Source organism: Oncorhynchus mykiss, chromosome 15 (assembly GCF_013265735.2).
Source record: "Oncorhynchus mykiss isolate Arlee chromosome 15, USDA_OmykA_1.1, whole genome shotgun sequence".
Classification (NCBI taxonomy): Eukaryota; Metazoa; Chordata; class Actinopteri; order Salmoniformes; family Salmonidae; genus Oncorhynchus; species Oncorhynchus mykiss.
The window spans coordinates 63,699,887-63,713,307 of NC_048579.1; positions in this window are offsets into that span (position 1 = coordinate 63,699,887).

Here is a 13,421-nt window from a genome sequence, read left to right on the forward strand (position 1 = left end):
GACACCAGTCTTGCAGATATTTGGTCGTTCAATGGGCCAAGCCTGGGGAGATGGTAAGAGTTGTAAAGTTGTAACTTTTTCAGAGGGAAAAACTAAATTGATTGTCCTCAGTCCCCCCTGTCCTAGAGTCAGACAGTTGTTTGTGGGTTTTACTGGCAACCATTCATCAATGTTTGGCAAAAGTTGTTCTGGGGGGAGTTGGACCAAACAAAACAAGTCATAGAAGGCTGCCCTTCTCTTTATTGGTACACAGTAAAGAGAAGGGTGTTACAAATGGGGGGGGGGGGGGCTTTCATCGAATCAGATTAAAGTAACTGGTCACTAATAAAGCCTGTGAATGATATGAAGAACAAATAAGATCAGGTAATCAAAGCAGTCCAAAAACAGGAGAGGCACCAGTTAGCATCTCAAGGACAAAGCATAAACACTAAACTGGCTGAAATTTGTTTTACAAAGTTCTCCCTCAATGTAAAACTGTATTCCCCAATCGCTATAATACCACCCTATCAGATCATATATTCTCTTTCCGATCACAGTTTCATCTTGATTTACTTGATTCTTATTTACTTGATTTTTCGCTTTAAGAAATAAGAAGGAATCGATCTGCTGGGGATTCAATGAATTAGCATGAAATGACTTTGATACAAAGAGCTGAAGGTTTGCCACTGTAAATGTTTAATGAGTTAGCAGGACCTATGAATATTGGTGTGAGCCAGACAGATCGAGTCACACGCATGCGTTGTCTATTTAGTGAATTCACACCAATTCATCTTTAGGTCTTCGCTGCAGACACCTATTCATTCAGATGTCTATACACAAGTATTAGTGTACTTGAGATTTACCAGTGGTTTATTTAAGGGTGCACTATTTTCCACAGTTCTTTTCCCTACTGAGGCACATGTGCACGTCTCGCACAGATATAGGTCCACGTACACACACACACACACACACACACACACACACACACACACACACACACACACACACACACACACACACACACACACACACACACACACACACACACACACACACACACACACACACACACATACACCTCTACCCCTCCGACCAACCACAACAGCTTTTATTCATGTTTACTCTCGGTCCCATGAATCTAGGGTTCTCTTTTTCATTTTCCTTAATTATCTTCCATATTCATGGCTGTGGGCTGGGTGGGAGCTGTGTGTGTGTGTGTGTGTGTAGCCAGCCTCTGCACCCTGCGCACTGCATGGCAATTAGTGTGTTACATAACACATAGCCACACACACAAACACTCTGCAGAAGGGAGGCTCTCAGACACTCTTCTCATCTCTCTCTCTCTCTCTCTCTCTCTCTCTCTCTCTCTCTCTTTCTCTGTGTGTATATACAGTATATATAAATATATCTCGCTTAGAGACGCTGTAGTTAAGTTGCACCACATTCTCTTTCTGAAGATATGTCTGCATTGTTTTTCCCAGTGTATATTTGTTTGTATGTGTAGGGCATAGCTTGTTACTAGGATGGTACTGAGCACGTCATGTTCACTCTTCTTCCCAATGGGCCGCAATAAATACATAAATAAATACAATACATAAATAAATAAAAACAATCTCCTGGTCGGCCATGCCTGCAGGCATCCTGTGGTTGTGTGATGGCTGTGAAGGCTCACTTACCCTTTTAAGAGAATCCCGATGAGCTCGATGGAGAGACAGGACCAGGGACTAATTGCTTGTGGCTGGATGGTGGGAAGGAAAGGAGAGGGAGGGGGGAGAGAGATTGGGAAAATTATGGGGGTAGAGGGAAACGACAACACAGTTAAAAGGGAGGAAAGGAGGAAGGGAAGAGACAGAGAAGGTGAAGGGTGGTTGAGAGGGGGAGAGAGAGCGAGAGAGAGAGAAAGAGAATGATTGTGTTGAAGAGGGGGAGAGAGAGAAGATTTTCTCACTCATTCGTTTGTTCCCTTGGTGATCTGAGTCACAAGATTGACAGGACGTGGTGCCGTATCAGGAATGTATTAATTTTACACAGAGGTGTGTGTGTGTGTTTGTCGAAAGAGAGAGAGCGCTACCGAGGTACTATTGACTAGGAAAGTGGGTTGTATTCATAATAGGAGAGAATCCTGAGGAGCACTTTTACGTTCATCTTTATTCTCACCACCTGAGACCTCAAATACTGAGTGCTTCCAAGTGTTTGTGTGTGTATGTGTGCGTGCGTATGTGTGTGTGTGACCGTGTGTGAGCTGAAGGTGTGTGAGAGTGTGTGCCTGTGCACACATACCTTCCTGCTTTAATTTAAACAGGAGATCTGCAGTCAAATGCTCCGTTTCTATTTTGGTTCGATAACTTTGTGAAAATTGGATGCCGGGGTAAAGGATTCGTTATTTTCCAGCCTAGCAGTCCATGGCTCATGATTGGTATTTTCAGTGCTGTTGTATCACTCTTTGTGTTGTGTTGCCTGTATTGAGTGCAGTGTTGAATGTATTCCTATGGATTGCATACAATGGTGTGTCGTTTGGAATGTATGGTCTCTCTGTGTGTGTGTGTGTGTGTGTGTGTGTGTGTGTGTGTGTGTGTGTGTGTGTGTGGTGTACAGTATGCCTTCTACAGTTGCCTCTGTTAATGAATTTATATATACATGTGTGTGTGGTGTACAGTATGCCTTCTACAGTTGCCTCTGTTAATGAATTTGTATATGTGTGTGTGTGATTCCTTTATTGACTGTGCAGGTTATGCATTTAGCTGATCTGGTCCAAACTACACCCTGGTCCAAACTACACCCTGGTCCAAACTACACCCTGGTCCAAACTACACCCTGGTCCAAACTGCATGCCCTCTGTCTGAAATCTTCCCAACACCCACCTCCTCTCCACCTCTCCATCTCCTCCTCCTCTCCTCCTTTCATCCCAGTCACCAGGAAATGATTGCGTTCCCCATAAAGGGTGCGGGCACCAAAGCCAAAGCGGTGGTTGGGAACAACAAAGGCAAAGCGGTGGTTGGGAACAACAAAGGCAAAGTGGGGAACAGAGAGTAGGAACATGTCGCCTTTGGCTGCCTCACTCTGAACGCCCTCTCTCTTCCTCTCTCTCTCTCTCTCTCTCTCTCTCTCTCTCTCTTCCTCTCTCTCCCTCTCTCTCTTCCTCTCTCTCCCTCTCTCTCTTCCTCTCTCTCCCTCTCTCTCTTCCTCTCTCTCCCCCTCTCTCTCTCTCTCTCTCTCTCTCTCTCTCTCTCTCTCTTCCTCTCTCTCATCCTCTCTCTCTCTCTCTCGCTCTCTCTCTCTCCCTCTCTCTCTGTCTCTCTCTCTCTTCCTCTCTCTCTCTCACTCTCTCTCTCTCTCTCTCTCTCCCTCTCTCTCGCCGTCTCTTCAGGCTTAAGATAATGTAATACAAAGTGATGGGCCCTCCTCCCCTCTCATTCTCTCTCTTTTCTTGCTTTAATGTTTTAATTTACTGCTTTGGTTTAAGTCAACTCTCACACACTTTGACCTAGAAGAAGAGAAGAAAAAGCAACTTGAAACTTTTCTTTAATGGACTTGTTGCTTTCTGAAAGGGTTTTGAAGTCGTGATATCAACGGCCAATCAGAACGGTTATTAATAACCGTTGTGTATCATTATATTTATATTACAGTGAATGTTTTATACCCCCGGTCGGGTTGATGAAAAAATAGGGTAATTTCAGCACATGAAATGCAAATAAATCCTTATAGTGATTTGGAAAGAGCCTTTTCATTTAACACGCATGTTATTCAATCTGTTTTTGATTTCAGATGAGCAGACTTATCTAACTGAAATCAAATCATCTTTTCAACTCCTTAATGTTATGCAGGAGGGCTGAAGAGACTAAGAGCCACACAGTTTCAGGAGGGCTGAAGAGACTAACAGCCATACAGATTCAGGAGGGCTGAAGAGACTAACAGCCAGGCAATTTCAGGATTGAGAGTGTCCTTTCACACTGTCTCTAATCAAATTGACAAGGTGCTTCCCTCCACAAGGACAAACTCTCCTCCGTCCTCAGCGGCAAAATCAGTTTTGTGGCCTAATTGCTTACCTCCCTCCCACCCTTCCTCTCTTCCTCCGTCACTCTGTCTTGCTCTGTCTCTCTCTCTCGCGCTCTCTCTCCCACACTTTCTCTGTCTCCCTCCCTCAATCCCTCTCTCTCTCTCTTCCTCTTTTCCTCCCACTCGCTCTCTCAGCTGGTGAAAGAAACACTTCTCCCCTTTTGAGATCAAAGTCAGTCTCGCCACGATTAACGAGAAAACGGACACTTTCATTGAACCCAACTGTCCCATAATGCTTTTTATTCTCGCTGTCTCAGCCATGACCAATCAAATGTCATAAGCTCTTATAACCTCCATTGACAGCAGTCTGACTAATGGCTATGACAAGCAAGGAGTTAGCTTAGCTTGCTAGCTAGCCGATAAGAGTTAGCTAGCATATAGTTACGTATTGCTACAGAAATAACACTAAACTTCTTATTGCAATGCTTACAGCAGTGTTATAACAGCTTATGAGGGTCTGTTATGATATGCTTGTAACACAGGGAATCATATTGTTCTGCCAGGACAATCAAACCCCCTCCATTAGCTCTGGGGTGGTGATGATTGATGTTTGTGTTTGTTGCTTGTGCGATGTGATTTTTTGGCATGCAATGCTGCGGCCATCTAAGAAGTCACATTAATAACAGTGTCATTTAGATTAATGGGCTTTGCACTGCGCCACCATCGCCCCTTGTTTCCTTAACAGCTGTTTTTGGAAAACTGAAAAGTGGATCGCACAGACACATAGTCTCATCTGAATAGAGCTCACTATTTGGAGGAGTTTCTCCACTATTGCGAGAAAATAAGAGGACGAGTCACAAGAGAGATGATCTGTGAATCCCCAAGTAAACACACATCAAGGCTAAGAGTAGTGTACATGGGTTCTGAATGCACTGTAAGGAGCGCTCACATATAGGACTTTGCATAATAGGTGTTTTAATCATGTTTGTTGTGTAGGACTACAAAATAAGAGTTGTTTTTGATGTACTATATGTTAAGGAAGATTGGAATTATATTTCATTAGCATTTGAAAACAACTTGCAACCAAGTTATGATGTTTGTCCTTCCTCAGGCCATGCCCTGGGGAGGATTTGACTCTTGGGAAGAAGAAATATAAGATGCAAAGCAAAACAGACTCTTTTCGGCCATTTTGGGGCAGGCATGTCTTCCGAGGCTTCACTTACAGAAGTTTCCCTTCAAATAGGCAACAAGCGGTGGACTCGTCGCTAGCCGTTTATTTTCAATGTATTTGCTGGGAAGCAGAAGGGATGTGCAAAATAACGCCTCTTACGCAGACCACTATTTGTCCCGCCAAGCCGCCACAGTCCTTCTTAGAACCCATCAGTGACTTTGAGATACTGAATGACTCAGCAGCCAGAATGTCAAGCACGGCGCTGCAGAGCTCATGTAGGATAAAAAAGCTTACAAAAAAAATGAAATAACTTGCCGGGGAAATTAGAACAAAAAGGAGAGTCTGTGTGTTTGTGCTCTCTGGGGAGTTGTTACTGACTGGCTGGGATGCTGGCAGTTCTCTGGGGAGTTGTTACTGACTGGCTGGGATGCTGGCAGTTCTCTGGGGAGTTGTTACTGACTGGCTGGGATGCTGGCAGTTCTCTGGGGAGTTGTTACTGACTGGCTGGGATGCTGGCAGTTCTCTGGGGAGTTGTTACTGACTGGCTGGGATGCTGGCAGTTCTCTGGGGAGTTGTTACTGACTGGCTGGGATGCTGGCAGTTCTCTGGGGAGTTGTTACTGACTGGCTGGGATGCTGGCAGTTCTCTGGGGAGTTGTTACTGACTGGCTGGGATGCTGGCAGTTCTCTGGGGAGTTGTTACTGACTGGCTGGGATGCTGGCAGTTCTCTGGGGAGTTGTTACTGATTGACTGGGATGCTGGCAGTTCTCTGGGGAGTTGTTACTGATTGACTGGGATGCTGGCAGTTCTCTGGGGAGTTGTTACTGACTGGCTGGGATGCTGGCAGTTCTCTGGGGAGTTGTTACTGATTAACTGGGATGCTGGCAGTTCTCTGGGGAGTTGTTACTGACTGGCTGGGATGCTGGCAGTTCTCTGGGGAGTTGTTACTGATTGACTGGGATGCTGGCAGTTCTCTGGGGAGTGGTTACTGACTGACTGGGATGCTGGCAGTTCTCTGGGGAGTTGTTACTGACTGATTGGGATGCTAGCAGTTCTCTGGGGAGTGGTTACTGATTGACTGGGATGCTGGCAGTTCTCTGGGGAGTTGTTACTGATTGACTGGGATGCTGGCAGTTCTCTGGGGAGTTATTACTGACTGGGATGCTGGCAGTTCTCTGGGGAGTGGTTACTGATTGACTGGGATGCTGGCAGTTCTCTGGGGAGTGGTTACTGACTGACTGGGATGCTGGCAGTTCTCTGGGGAGTTGTTACTGACTGATTGGGATGCTAGCAGTTCTCTGGGGAGTGGTTACTGATTGACTGGGATGCTGGCAGTTCTCTGGGGAGTTGTTACTGATTGACTGGGATGCTGGCAGTTCTCTGGGGAGTTATTACTGACTGGGATGCTGGCAGTTCTCTGGGGAGTTATTACTGATTGACTGGGATGCTGGCAGTTCTCTGGGGAGTTGTTACTGACTGGCTGGGATGCTGGCAGTTCTCTGGGGAGTGGTTACTGATTGACTGGGATGCTGGCAGCTCTCTGGGGAGTGGTTACTGATTGGCTGGGATGCTGGCAGTTCTCTGGGGAGATGTTACTGATTGACTGGGATGCTGGCAGTTCTCTGGGGAGTGGTTACTGATTGACTGGGATGCTGGCAGTTCTCTGGGGAGTGGTTACTGATTGACTGGGATGCTGGCAGTTCTCTGGGGAGTTGTTACTGATTGACTGGGATGCTGGCAGTTCTCTGGGAAGTTGTTATTGATTGACTGGGATGCTGGCAGTTCTCTGGGGAGTTGTTACTGATTGACTGGGATGCTTGCAGTTCTCTGGGGAGTGGTTACTGATTGACTGGGATGCTGGCAGTTCTCTGGGGAGTTATTACTGACTGGGATGCTGGCAGTTCTCTGGGGAGTGGTTACTGATTGACTGGGATGCTGGCAGTTCTCTGGGGAGTTGTTGCTGACTGGCTGGGATGCTGGCAGTTCTCTGGGGAGTTGTTACTGACTGGCTGGGATGCTGACACTCCTCTGGGGAGTGGTTACTGATTGACTGGGATGCTGGCAGTTCTCTGGGGAGTTGTTACTGATTGACTGGGATGCTGGCAGTTCTCTGGGGAGTGGTTACTGACTGACTGGGATGCTGGCAGTTCTCTGGGGAGTTGTTACTGACTGATTGGGATGCTAGCAGTTCTCTGGGGAGTGGTTACTGATTGACTGGGATGCTGGCAGTTCTCTGGGGAGTGGTTACTGATTGACTGGGATGCTGGCAGTTCTCTGGGGAGTGGTTACTGATTGACTGGGATGCTGGCAGTTCTCTGGGGAGTGGTTACTGATTGACTGAGATGCTGGCAGTTCTCTGGGGAGTTGTTACTGACTGGCTTGGGTGCTGCCAGTTCTCTGGGGAGTTGTTACTGACTGACTGGGATGCTGGCAGTTCTCTGGGGAGTTGTTACTGACTGATTGGGATGCTAGCAGTTCTCTGGGGAGTGGTTACTGATTGACTGGGATGCTGGCAGTTCTCTGGGGAGTGGTTACTGCTTGACTGGGATGCTGGCAGTTCTCTGGGGAGTGGTTACTGATTGACTGGGATGCTGGAAGTTCTCTGGGGAGTGGTTACTGATTGACTGGGATGCTGGCAGTTCTCTGGGGAGTGGTTACTGATTGACTGAGATGCTGGCAGTTCTCTGGGGAGTTGTTACTGATGGGCTTGGATGCTGCCAGTTCTCTGGGGAGTGGTTACTGATTGGCTGAGATGCTGGCAGTTCTCTGGGGAGTGGTTACTGATTGGCTGGGATGCTGGCAGTTCTATGTGGAGTGGTTACTGATTGGCTGGGATGCTGTCTTAATATCAGACAATAAGAATGTTATTAGCTGTCAATTACTCCTCCTTCCCTTAGCCCAGCCTCACTGGTAAACCTGAAATGTAAACCTGAATGTAAACCTGAAAATTAAAAATGAAATATTAGCTGCTAACCTCCCCCCTGCCAATATGGGGTTTTTCTTCACTTGTTAAACTCTCTACATCACTAGGGCAGATAGTACAGTAGTGCCTCTCGCTACAACATTAACCCTGACAAATCTCATCACCTAACTTACTGGGGCCAGATTTCTAATCAGCAGCCACATTTGATGCCGCCTTTTTATGACTATGAGGGGGGTCCTCATTACTATGGCAGGCTTGGGAAGGGTGGTGTTCCTTTTGGGTGGGGGGCATACTGGGTGGTACACCCCGTGCCGAAGTCAATCCCCAGGCTTGCAATTAGGGAGGCTGACTTATTGCCTGTGTGTGCTGAGCCGCTCCAAGACCCTGGAGTCCCAGCGCTGCAGTGTGGTGTCTCTCTATGTCGTCATCCTCCGCACTGGCGCAAAGGTGTTCTGTGTGTGTGTCTGTGTGGATGTGTGTGTGTGTGTGTGTGTGTGTGTGTGTGTGTGTGTGTGTGTGTGTGTGTGTGTGTGCGTGTATGTGTGTGTGTGTTACAGTAGCTCCAAGGCATCATTAGCCTGTACGGGATAGTGTGTGTGTTTGCACACGTTACTCCTAAGTCTCAGCATAGCAAAAAGCAGCTGTGTGTACATCTGCAGTCACAAACCCCTAAGCTTCACCTCAAGTTCCATTTTCAGCGGTGTCCATTTTGAATTATTCATCAGCATCTGTTGCCCTTCACACCACTGACAGATCAGATATGCCGAGGGAAGGCACAACAGCTTTAATCTATCTGGGATTTAACTGTGACCCTCTAGCATCGGCCCAAAGGTCTTTCTAGTTCCCATCTCTACTCAGATCCATCATCCCTGTGCATGTCAGGTTTTACCTGTTAAACTGTTTAGACTACATCCTCTTAGAAGGGATCACATGGATCAGGTGTAGTGTCACCAATGGTAATCGTGCCAATTTCCTACTTCCTGGTGCCGAGAGATGTCGGATGTCATCGAACCTGGTTTTTATCTCTGAGAGCGGCTTTGACTCGTCATCGACTGCGGTGCTGATTATCGAGTGACTCTAAGTAACTCTAATTACCGTTTCCTCGTGCTCCCTCGATAATGAGCAGCACTTTTAGAGAAGGGGGCTCTCGCTCGTTAGCTTCGATGGAGGGCTCGATGGCCTTTTAAGCGACAGAGTGGGCCACAAGTCAGAGGCATGGCGGGATGCGGTGGGGTGGCATTATAGGGGTAATGATGGATGCTAGGAAGTGGGTCACTGAGAGACCAGGGGTTGTGTCAAGGGCACTGTAGCTCTGGGTGTGTGTGAATGGAGGGGGGGGGGGGGCGGGGGTTTACTGTGTGTACTGACTGTGTTCTACTGTGTGAGTAACTACCTCCTCTGTCTGTCAGGATATCTGGGGTACAAGGGGACAGGGAGTTAAGCAGTGTCTGTGAGGGCCCAGAGGCTAAAAGTGCCTGACAGACAAATCAAAGTCCCTAGTTTTTACTGCTTCACAGTTCTCCTTTCATAACCACTACTGGGAGTTCTCTTCAGCAGAGTGTCAGAACCTCAGTCAAGAAAAAGTCACTCCCTTTCAAAAAACAGGTAGGCGGTGTGTGTGTGTGTGTGTGTGTGTGTGTGTGTGTGTGTGTGTGTGTGTGTGTGTGTGTGTGTGTGTGTGTGTGTGTGTGTGTGTGTGTGTGTGTGTGTGTGTGTGTGTGTGTGTGTGTGTGTGTGTTTTCACTGCAGATACTGAGTGTGCCTGTGACAGTAATGATGTGCTGCTCTCAAATCGACAGACACATATAGGGTGAGAGAGCAAGAGAAACCAAGAGAGAGAGAGAGAAATAGACAGAGAGAAGGAGAGAGAGAGATAGAAACCAAGAGAGAGGGAGAGAGAGAAACCAAGAGAGGGAGAGAGAGAAACAGACAGAGATGGACAATGGAAAGCAGGAGATCAGGAGGTCTGCCTCTCTCTCGTTCCCCCCGGAGGGAAATGGACTTCGTCGTAAAACACCTGGAGTCACCCGGGTCGCACCTGGTGAGAAAATGAGGTCACCCTCTTAAAACTCCTCACTGTCGCTACCTGGACGAATCATCTACCCAACCAATCCAGACCTAGGCAGAATCTTTTATTTTGTAGTTTATTATAAAATACCAACTTTTCAAATACTCAAGTTAGTCGAACATATTTTATATAGAGTTTCAACTAAAAAGCAACTATTTTCTTTGATATTCAAATGACAGTAAAAAAAAATAAAAGAATAATATTTGAAAGTATTTTTACTACCTCAGAAAACCAAATCCTAATTGGGGGTATTTTAATACAATGCAAGTTATTGGAAAACAAAAAACTGTCCCAATAATGATTTTATTTTACTTTCTTTTATTTTTTTTATTTTGTTTTTTGCAAATTACTAAAATCACCAGGAATTCAGCAAAAAATGTGTTTAATTCAGGAAATATGTTCCCAAGTATTCCCATGAATAGAAATGAGAACATGTGAACGTGTCTCAATGTAATTCAAGGTATGAGATGATTGTTATTCTCAAATACAGTCTCTTTTTAGGTTTAGTTGTGGTCAATTTGCACAGTACAAATGATTAAACTTATGTTCCGGTCCCCCAACCATCCACACAAACAACAAAAACATCTGCAGCTGAATCTAGTTGCCTACCCCTGGTACAGTGTGTGTTTGTAACAAGAACACTTGCCCTCAGATGGACAAAGAGGTTCGAAGTTATTTTTGTTAACCATCCAACTTGCTGTTTGCAATGTGGAATTGGCTTTGAATTACTCTGCAGTATTTTCTGGTATCATAAAATGAATTGCGGCATTTCAACCTTTTCAGTGGCATGTTCAAAGAGCAGTACAGTAGTTGATCGTCACGACTTAATTATACTTATCTGCATAAAATATCATTGGTTAATTGGTTTGTCTTGATTATGTAGACCTGGGGCAATGGAGAATTGACATTTACAGAATGCTTAGATAAAAATGAATTGTGTAGATCAAATATGATTGTCAGATAGGTTGGAATAGCATAGCATATTGTGTGTGCTCTATTCCTTCTGTTTCTATCTTCAACATGCAATTCCAGATACAGCCCTGCCATTAGTTGAAGGCAGCCAATCCAATAGTTTCATAAAAGTAGTATTAAAATGTTTTTTTTAAGTAGTCATTTTTTGTGATCTGTACTTCCCTCCCAGAAATATAGTCACCTTGCACAAAGCATAGTTAAAACTAAAGTTATCTCATGTCTGAACCAACCACAAGCCATTAATGAGAAATCCATACACTCGCCGCAAAACACGAGTCTCTCTCTCTCTCTCTCCTGCTCTGTCTCTCTCTCCCGCTCTGTCTCTGTCTCTGTCTCTCTCTCTCTCTCTCTCTCCTGCTCTGTCTCTCTCTCCCGCTCTGTCTCTGTCTCTGTCTCTGTCTCTGTCTCTCTCTCTCTCTCTCCTGCTCTGTCTCTCTCTCCCGCTCTGTCTCTGTCTCTGTCTCTGTCTCTCTCTCTCTCTCTCTCTCTCTCTTTCTTCCATCCTTCCATCCTTTAGGAGGGACATTTACACTCCCATAAGTATTTATTTGGACAGTGAAGCTAAAACTTAACATTTGGTACATACCCTCAAATAAAAGGTTACATTCTGGTCTGTCGCCTCATGAAACATTTGATCTCAAATCCAAAATGCCTGATTATAGAGGCAAATGTAGTTTTTGTACATGTCATTTGTCACATGTACCGAATACAACAGGTGTAAACCTTACTGTGAAAGCCCTTAACCAACAATGCAGTTTTAAGAAAATAGAGTTAAGAAAAGACAATAAAATATCAATAACGAGGCCACCGAAGGGGGTACCGAGTCAATGTGCAGGGGTACATGTTAGTCGAGGTAACAGAGGTAATATGTACAGTACATGTAGGTAGTGGTAAAGTGCCTAAGCATAGATAAAAAAACAGCAAATAGCAGCAGCGTAAAAAAAGGGGGTGTCAATGTAAATAGTCCGGGTGGCCATTTGATGAACTGTTCAGCAGTCTTATGGGTTGGAGGGGGGGGGGAGAAGCTGTTAAGGAGCCTTTTGGGCCTAGACTTGGTGCTCTGGTACCGCTTGCCGTGCATGTAGCAGAGAGAACAGTCTATGACAAGAGTGGCTGCAGTCTTTAGCAATTTTTAGGGCCTTCCTCTGACACCGCTTGGTAGATAGGTCCTGGATGGCAGGAAGCTTAATCCCAGTGATGTACTGGGCCGTACGCACTACCCTCTGTAGCGCCTTGTGGTCGGATAGGCATTGCAGTTGCTATACCAGGCAGTGATGTAACCAGTCAGGATGCTCTTGATGGTGCCGCTGTATGACCTTTTGAGGATCTGAGGACCCATGCCAAATCTTTTCAGTCTCCCGAGGGGGAATAGGCGTTGTCGTGCCTCCTCACAACTGTCTTGGTGTGTTTGAACCATGTTAGTTTGTTGGTGATGTGGACTCCAAGGAACTTGAAGCTCTCGACCTGCTCCAGTACAGCCCCCTTGATGAGAATGGGGGCGTGCTCGGCACTCCTTTTCCTGTAGTCCACGATCATCTCCTTTGTCTTGATCACATTGCGGGAGAGGTTGTTGTCTGACATCCTCCCTATAGGCTGTCTCATCGTTGTCGGTGATCAGGACTACCACTCTTGTGTCATTGGCAAACTTAATGATGGTGTTGGAGTCGTGCATGGCCATGACGTCTTGGGTGAACAGGGAGTACAGGGGGGGACAAAGCACACACCCCTGAGGGGCCCTCGTGTTGAGGATCAGCATGGCAGATGCCTGTCAGGAAGTCCAGGATCCAGTTACTGAGGGAGGTGTTTTGTCCCAGGGTCCTTAGCTTAGTGATGAGCTTTGAGGGCACTATGGTGTTGAACTTTGTGCTGTAGTCAATGAAGAGCATTCTCACATAGGTGTTCCTTTTTTCCAGGTGGGAAAGTGCAGTGTGGAGTGCAATAGATTTTGTGTCAACTGTGGATCTGTTTGGGAGGTCTGCATATTGGAGTCGGTCTAGGGTTTCTGGGATGATGATGTTGATGTGAGCCATTACCAGTCTTTCAAAGCACTTCATGGCTACAGATGGTAGGAATTTAGGCAGATTACCTTGGTGTTCTTGGGCACAGGAACTAAGGTGGTGTGCTTGAAACATGTAGGTATTACAGACTCGGTCAGGTACAGGTTGAAAATGTTAATGAAGACACTTGCCAGTTGGTTAGCGCACGCTCGCAGTACACGTCCTGGTGATCCGTCTGGCCCTGCAGCCTTGTGAATGTTGACCTGTTTAAAGGTCTTACATCGGCTGCGGATTTGTTGTCCGGAACAGCTGCTG